A 9,192-nucleotide genomic window follows, 5' to 3' on the forward strand; every position below is an offset into this window, starting at 1 on the left:
TAGACTACCTAAAAGCTAGATAAGCGGAGAAGGATTTGGCACTGGCAAAAAAGCCTCGTTAAATATTTATTAATGATTAACCAACCAGAAGGACTTATGAAAGGCACAGGAAGGTGAAAAAGAAATGAGAGGACAACAGTGCTTTCAGAAACATTACATTTCTGTTAGGAGAGATTTCATACCAGGTCAGGTTGGGGTCGCCGCAAAAATACATATTTCAACATGTTGCTGTTAGCCTGACCCACACACATTGACAATAGGCTCCAGAATGAGATTCTGACTTCCAATAATTGTCCGGAGGTTTGCTATGGTTTCTGGAATTCCTTGCACAGAATTTCTAGACACAGTAAATATGGTACTTTTTTTTTTTTTTTTAGAAAAGATTTTATTTATTTATTTGACAGACATAACACAAGTAGGCAGAGAGGCAGGCAGAGAGAGAGAAGCAGGCTCCCTGCTGAGCAGAGAGCCCGATGCAATGCGGGGCTGGATCCTAGGACCCTGAGATCATGACCTGAGCCAGAGGCCAACGCTTAACTGACTGAGCCACCCAGGTGCCCTTGGTGCTCCTAACTTTTGTCTGTGAAAACTTCCACCTGCTTTTAGACTTAGACTTAGCAATTTCCTGAAGGAACTCGGGAAGCATCGTTTTCGAGGATGGATATATTTGCCTCATTTACTTAATTTTCTACTTTAGTTTATTTTTCAAGTTTTGGAATTTAGAGTGACTCAAAATATTAAGAGTCCTATGCATATCCTCTTTTTGCTTTCTTGTTTCTCAACCAGAGAAACTTCCGTCGAAACGTTAATAAAAGTCTTTGTTCACCACTAATGCTGCAGATGTCAGACTTCAGCCAAGAGTTTGTTGCCGAGAAACATCACTTTAATGGCAGTGCAGTGGTCTATAGTCTGAAAGCTTCAGGGTGTCCAAGCGGGGCCCTACTCATGATCTCAAGAGAAAAAAAAGGTGCCTTAAACACGGGAGCACCTCTTTGGATGCTAGTTGAGATTTCTAGGTAACAAGTTCAGCAGTATAATCCAGGTCAAACTGCATTTTATTTTATTTTTTTAAAAGATTTTATCTGTTTATCTGACAGAGCCAGAGAGCACTAGTGGAAGATGACAGAGGGAGAAGAAGAAGCAGGCTCCCTGCTCCTTGATGAGGGACTTGATCCCCGGACTCCAGGATCATGACCTGGGGGAAGGCAGACGCTGAGCCACCTGGGCATCTGGGTAGAATTGCATTTTCATGAATATTATTAAAATAGGCATTTTGGTGTAACTAAGCTACCTTTGTGTTGCCCCAAATCTGAAAGATATCTTCAAAGATTAGCGTTTTCTCTAAGAAAGTAGCCTCAGACTGGAAGATTTATTCAAACTGCATTTCTTTCTGATCTTGCACATCATCAATTTAACTCCCACAGGATCATTCATAGACAAACCTTGAATTGGTCATTTTTCTATCTTTGTAAAAAAAATTTGGGGGCAGACGACCTCCAGCATCCTTTCTAGCTCCTTCTAGTCAGGACAGAGGCCCTAATTCATCTCAGAACACCTTGCACAACAGCCTGGCCTGTAGCAGTTCAGTAAATGTTTATTGAACTAATGGTAATTTTATGGTTCTATTCTTGTAAAACAAAAAACAAAACAAAAAGTGTATAAATATAAATATATATATGTATATATACATATATACATATATATATATGTCTCTCGCAGATTCTGTGAATCAACAGCCTGTAAGTTTTCACCCTTTCCTTCCATCTCCAATTTTTAATTCCACAGGCCTTTAAAATAAATAGCTTCAAATCAATATCACAAAATTTTGAAAACTGTTTCTTTTTTCCTGTATTTTTTTCGACATCAGACGAGGCTCTGGTCTCACTCTTAGGTTTTATCTCTGTCCAATGTATCTTTCCTCCTTTCCACAAGCATACCTTCCTTTTCTTTGTTATGCTTTCTGTATATCTTCCCAACGCTCTCACCAGTCCAGTTCACAATTTATTATTTGCACATATTCTGGGGTTTTTTCCCTGACAATTTCTTAGGGTAAATTCTGTTTCCCCTTTACCCATTTTTTTAAGCCTTCTTTCTATAGCCCATTAAAAGGTGATTTTGCTACACGACCATTATATGATAGAAGAAATCAAGAATCTCGATCAGTTCAATACATTTCTTCTGATTCATTATTGTTTTCTCACTGTCTAAATGTGTAATTGTGTACCAATCTATTTTAATTAATTTATTCTTGATTTGGCTGTTCATTTCCAGGAACCAATATATTTTGATTTCATCTTATGTTTTAGTATGATAATTCAATTCCATGTTATGATATTTTAGGTTCTTGGATTGATCCTTGATTCCTCTTTTTATTCAACATGTTGTATCTGGTTAAAAATACAGCTTATATAAAAAAAGAAAAAATATATAGCTTATATGATAATATCCATAGTGAATAGTGACATATAATTTCTTTAATAAGTGTGATTTTTAAGATTTCTCTTATCCTTAAATATTAGGCATGGAGGTGGATCTTGGTAGACCTGTAAACTTCTTAAAATTTTTTGACTCAGAATATAGTAATTGCAAGTTATTTCCATTGTTTACTAAGTGAAGGTGGTTTTCATGTTTCCAACTCAAAACCCATGAATGTTAATTCCTTGAATAGGCATTTTCAAATATTTCTCAAGTCTCAGCAGTTCCTATCAATTATCAATCTGAATGTCTGTTGAAACCTTCCAATTTTCTTCTAAGCACATTTTCATAAAGAAATTATTGTGACATGTCCAAGAGTGTTTATACATTTTCACTTGTTAAAAAGAAGAACAAAAGACCAAAAAAGTCAAATGAAATGTCTTTACTAGGATTAGGATATATTTGATCAACTTTAACCTTCTATTATGTAGACCCAATAACGGTCACTATCCATCCTTGGAAATGCTCAGAATTAAACTGTTACCTTCAGGTTTCCTGTCAAATATATCATTAATGGACAATATTCTTTTAAATGCCTATTATGTTCTTGGCATTGAATTAAATTTTATGGGGCGTCGGGGTGATGCAGTTGGTTAAGCATCTGACTCTTGGTTTTCGCTCAGGTCATGATCTCAGGGTCCTGGGATCCCCAGCCCCACTTTGGACTCCACACTCAGTGCAGAGTCTGCTTAAGTTTCTCTCTCACCCTGCCCCTCTCCGCTCAATTAAAAATTATAAGCAACACAGAAAAAGTCAATTAAATATTATAAGCAACACAGAAAAAGTATGGTCCAACACACCTGGAATTAATAGTCAAAGAAATCAATAGCAAAACCAATGTAGATGAAATACTGAGACAATAATGCAAGATAGAATATACAAGCGATGCTGTAGGAATTCTGGAGAAAATGGGAATGATTAGGCCGAAACAGTCCGAAAGGCATCTTTGGTGCAATGGGACTTGAGTTTGGTTTGAAAAGATGCATAAGACTTGATAAGTCTAAGTGGAAATGAAAGGCATTCCACTTCTAGGAGAAATGCAAAAGGACAGCTTTGGGTGAGTTTCTGGGATTGGGCTTCCTTTATAGGTTTCCACTTCGCCATCTGCAAAACAAAAGCTTTGAATTTGCCTGTTTTAAAGGTGATAACATCAGTTAAATCAGGAAAATCAGTCAGTTAAATCAGGAAAAAGGGTGGCTTGACATCACATCTATTTAATCCACTTCAAAGATAAAATATTTGTTATATTTCCTTTAGAGACAGACTTCTGAATCTTGTTTTATAATGATCAAAATTGCAAATTACAGAAGATCTTGCCTTTTTTAAAAAAAGGATTTTATTTACTTATTTGACAGAGATCACAAGTAGGCAGAGAGGCAGGCAAAGACAAAGGAAGGAAATCAGACCCCCTGCTGAGCAGAGAGCCTGATGTGGGGCTGGATTCCAGGACCCTGAGAGCATGACCTGAGCCAAAGGCAGAGGCTTTAACCCACTGAGCCACCCAGGCATCCCAGATCTTGACTTTGGTTACAGCAATTTTGACAGTCGTTTTAGATAATCCCCTGTTAGTCCCTCCTGTGAAGTTTACATAACTAATTAGCACATGTCACAGTTTAGTTCTGGAGGAAAAATGAACATGCCTGTAAATTACGGGGCAGGGTAGGTGGGTACACTAGCTCCTGTACATATCTTGACTTCACTATTTTACGTCTCTGGGTTATAAGAGCATTCTTTTGGATGAAATATTCAACCTAACCCTGCATCAGAACATAATTTCAAATACTGAAGGTTTTCCTATGAGAAGGGTCTGTTAAAGATATACTGCAGACTTTCAGAATAAGTTGTAGAGCATATTTCAAAATTCATATCCATAGATTTCCAAACCACTAATCGGGATCTTCAAGAAACAGTCCTGTCTAGCCTATTATGTTTGGTTGTTTGATTCTCAACTGTTAGGCTAGATTTTGGTGAATTTAGGAGTGTCTCTGTGTGTGAGTGCATGTGTACATTTGTTTGTATGGTTGTGTGTCTGTATGTGTGAATGTGAGAGAGAGAATATAATCAGATTTTAAAATGCTATAAATAGGGGCGCCTGGGTGGCTCAGTGGGTTAAAGCCTCTGCCTTCGGCTCAGGTCAAGATGGAGCCCGCATCGGGCTCTCTGCTCAGTGGGGAGCCTGCTTCCCTCTCTCTCTCTGCTGCCTCTCTGCCTACTTGTGATCTCTGTCTGTCAAATAAATAAATAAAATCGTTTTTAAAAAAATGCTATAAATATTTGAGTCTGTGTCTACTAAGTATGCAAAATGTGACTTTGAAAAGAGATTGACAGTGTTGCAAGATGGATGAACTTTGAGAACATGGTAAATGAAAGAATCCAGTTACAAAAGACCACATACTTATGTGATTCCATTTATATGAAATGTACAAGAAGGGAACATTCATAGAGATATCCATGGAGGAAAATGGGGGAGTTACTGCTAATGGGGTTCCTTCTTGTGTTCATGAAAATGTTCTAAAATAGATTGTGATAATGGTTGTACAACTCTGTAAATAACACTAAAAACCATGATCTGTACTATTTAAGCAGGAGAATTGAATGGTACTGGAATTACATCTCAGTAAAGCTAGTGTTAAAGAAGAAATTGACACAATTAAGCTGCTTCAACACAGGAAAACCATATTAACGAGGATATGATGTGTGAGAGCAAAAAACACTATTATATAGATCCGTATTGCAAGAGACAAGCTACACTCATAAATCAAAAGTATTTTGGAATATAAAGGATTCGATGTCCTGGTCAAGTGTGAGCTCTTGTTTGCCACTGTCATTGAAAGAAGGACAAAGTGCTTCGATGTACCACAAAAGAGATTTCAATGTTGCAAACACATTTTAAGCCAACCAAATAAGCCAGAGTCAGAACTCAGACAGTGAAAGATGATGTATTTCTTTTGATATTTTTAGAAAAGTTTAATTATGTGACTGTATTGGTTTAAAGATTTAAATTGTGCCAAGATTTTCATAACAAATTGCAGTTAGAAGATCTGGTCTAAATAACCAAGAGGTTCCTTAGAAAGTGTCACAGAACTTTCATTTTGAAGCAGCAAACATCTATGATGATTCAGAATCAAGAATGCATTCACTGTTTGTTTCTTCATAAATGCCATAGGATCGATCACCTGGACAAGGGTGTAAACGGAATATCAAGTTGTCCATTCAGAGAAGCATTCCTGTTCACACACTAGGCAACATTATAGGAAAATATATCTCATTTAGGTGATGGAATGGGGATGGAATTAGGTCTATAATTAACTAAACTTAACTACGCTTTTGAAAAAGTTTGAAATATGTGGGGGTCCTCCGGAAAGGACATCATGTGAAATGAGATCAAACTCTTAAGGAACATTGTAGCTCAAATATCAACAAACATTCATTATCTATAAAGGACCAGATAGTAAATACTTCTGGCATACAGTTCCTACAGTCTTTGTTGGAGCTACTGGATTCTGCTGTTGTAGCAGAAAAAGAACCACAACCAGTAAATAAATGGGCATGCTGGTGTGCCAATAAAACTTTATTTCAGTAGATTGGGCTGGTTTGCCAGTAGACCCCTGTCTGGGTTTCTGTGTTTCCTCCAATATGGATTTGGCATCTGTATGAATTTGTGTTCTTAAAGGGATATTTAAGTAAGAGTTAATTCAAGGGATATTTAAGTAAGAGTTAAGTAAGAGTTAATTCTCAAGGGGATATTTAAGTAAGAGTTAATTCACCCCACCTGGGTGGCTTAGTTGGTTGAACTTCTGACTCTTGATTTCCACTCAGATCATGATCTCAGGGTCATGGGATCAAGTCCTGTATCCAGCTCTGCGCTCAGTGTGGAGTCGGCTTGTCCCTCTCCCTCTACTCCTCCTGCTCATTCTCTCCCTCTCTCTCAAATAAGTAAATGAATAAAATCTTAAGAAAAAAAAAAAAAGAAGAGTTGGTTGGCAACTGGACATAGGGAATGTTTAGAAATTAGCACCCGTCCCTCATTACAATCTTAGGTCTTCACAATCTTTAATCCCAAGCAATAAGCAGGTGGTTATATTCTACTCATTTCTTTTTCAGCTTTCAAATTTTAATATAATCATAATGACAAAATTGTACCAAGGGGGGAAAAAAGGACAAATCTACAGTGATCCCTTATTGAGCTCTTCAATGTGGCGGGACTTGCACTCAGAACTTGATGTATATTTCCTCATTTCACACTAGTAACTATTCCACCAATGGACATACTATTATCCCCATTTTCAGATGAGAAAGCTAAGGCTTACGGAGTAAGTAAACTTCTACACAAGGTCATTTGGCTTGTAATACAGGAGCGGAGTGGGGTACAGGAGCGGGGAAGAGAGAATTACAGGCAATGTTCGCTACTTTATCCCAAGAAATAAAGCACAGGAACTGTTCATTAAACATCAGCCCAACTGCCAACCTTGACTCAGCCTCAAGCTACCAGGACACAGGCCCCACTCCTCCCCCCGACCCTGTATTTTCTCAGCATGTCTACTGAAGAATTTGGCCTTCACGATGACAGGCTGTTTGGGAAGCTTTCCCTTCCCCAAAACTTTGTAGTAGCCCGATTGCACCACAGCAGTGATAGGAGCTGGTTTTGGCAGCATTTCCCCGTGTCTGCTCCCTGACCAAGGTCCACAGTTTATCAAGGTTGACGGTAGGGCAGAAGCTCCCATTCCTCTTTACGTGGTCTTGATACCTCAGACCAGCTTTGCCAGAGGAGCCTGGGTGATATTTATGGAAGCTGATCCTGGGTGACACTTGCTGCCAACATCCCCCTAGCCTCCTGGGTACTTCCGGAGCTTGACCATGGGGCAGTGGCTGTGGCTCCTGTGGCTCCCCTGGCTCCCCTGGTTCCCGTGGCCCCAATGATTCCAGGTCTTCCTGAGTCTGGATGGCATATCCGCAGCCCCGATGAAAGAGCTAAGGTGGCATTTTGAGGATTATAATTTTCTTTCTAAGTAATTTTCTTTCTTTAAGTGTGGATTTGCAGATATGTTAGGCATTGCCATAACTTGTGCCATAGAGCCGACTGGGGTCCCTTCCAGCTGCTAGTTTCCTGGACCAGGGAAGCCAACCAGAGGGTAGAGGCTAAAGTCAAATAGCGTGTGGGGTATAGTGCCTCACCAGAGCCTTGCACCTTACAGAGCAAAACTAGGGCCAGGACTGACGGAGACCAGGAACTCTGTCAACCGAAAGAAATGCAAAATCCAAGCTTTAAGAACCTCATCTGAGGGGCACCTGGGTGGCTCAGTGGGTTAAGCCTCTGCCTTTGGCTCAGGTCATGATCCCAGAGTTCTGGGATCGAGCCCTGCATTGGGCTCTCTGTTCAGTGGGGAACCTGCTTCCTCCTCTCTCTCTCTGCCTGCCTCTCTGCCTACTTGTGATCTGTCTGTCAAATAAATAAATAAAAATCTTAAAAAAAAAAAAAAAAACCTCATGTGAGATGAGCGCTTGACAAGAAGGCCAGGTAAGGTAAAGGAAACCTGACTAGTAACTAAGCAGAGAGCTAATTTGGACTGCGATTTGAGTCTTCTGATTAATTACCCTGATTTTAAGAGGCGTGGAAGGAACTGCATTATTCCTTGGGAAGCTGGAGGGAATTATTTACATCATTAGAAGCAAGTCAGTGTCTGCAAAGAGGTCGTGTGTCAGGTCATTTGGCCACACAATGGAAAGACTTCATCTAGTTTACTGCCTTGGTTCCCTTCTCTTCCCTACCTTACTGTTGACTATACAAAATTCTTTCCCTTCTGTAAACGGACAATGAAGCTCTTTGTCTTCATCAAATCTGTGAATGAGATTGTTTCATTCTTCCCAATTTCTTCTTTCTTTCTTTCTTTCTTTCCGTCTTTCTTTTCTTTTCTTTCTTTTTTTTTTTTTTACCTTGATTGAAGCAGGTACTGCTCATTAAAAGGGCATCATCATTCTGAGTCATTAGAATGTACAGCTTTAGCAGAGCAGAAAACCCCAAAGAGAGAGGTAGAGGTAACAGATTGCAAAAAAAAAAAAAAAAAATTGGAATTACTTCCTTTCAACCCAGCTATGAATACCAGTCTCTCCGACCTGCCAGCGACATATGATTATGTGTCGGAGCTCCCCAGGTGCACAGAATAGATGTGCAAGACTCGAACCATTTGTTCAAGATGCTTTCTTCTATAAAACTTATCTTGGGATATTTAAAATAGTAATATACATCATTCTTTTTACCAGAAGTGACTCAGAACATTAAGGTCGTTCCTATACTTTATTTTCCATTTTGAATCAAATATAAATTTTTCAAAAGTGAATCAATACTGCCATTAATATTTATATCAACCCAGTTTGTGTGTGTGTGTGTGTGTGTAGAAAAGAAAATCCTCTGAAGGATGGAACAGCTCAGCCTCCAAAGTGCAGGTCAGAAAATCAGGCTAATTGAGTGCTTATCGGTAGTAGTATCATTTTTCCCAAATGTCTCATAGCATTTTGTAAATAATTAGAAATACAATTTCAGCTTCTAAAAAGGAAACTGGTGCATAATTTATAACAATGTTTATGATGTGTGTGAAAACATGAAATGTTATATAAATACAAGAAATATCTAACTATTAGTAGGATTTTTCCAATTACTTTATCTAAAATGAAAGTGCGGTGCTCGGAGCTAATTTCTCTGTTTTTGGTTATTCCAAT

This window comes from Mustela nivalis (assembly GCF_964662115.1).
Source record: "Mustela nivalis genome assembly, chromosome: X".
Classification (NCBI taxonomy): domain Eukaryota; kingdom Metazoa; phylum Chordata; class Mammalia; order Carnivora; family Mustelidae; genus Mustela; species Mustela nivalis.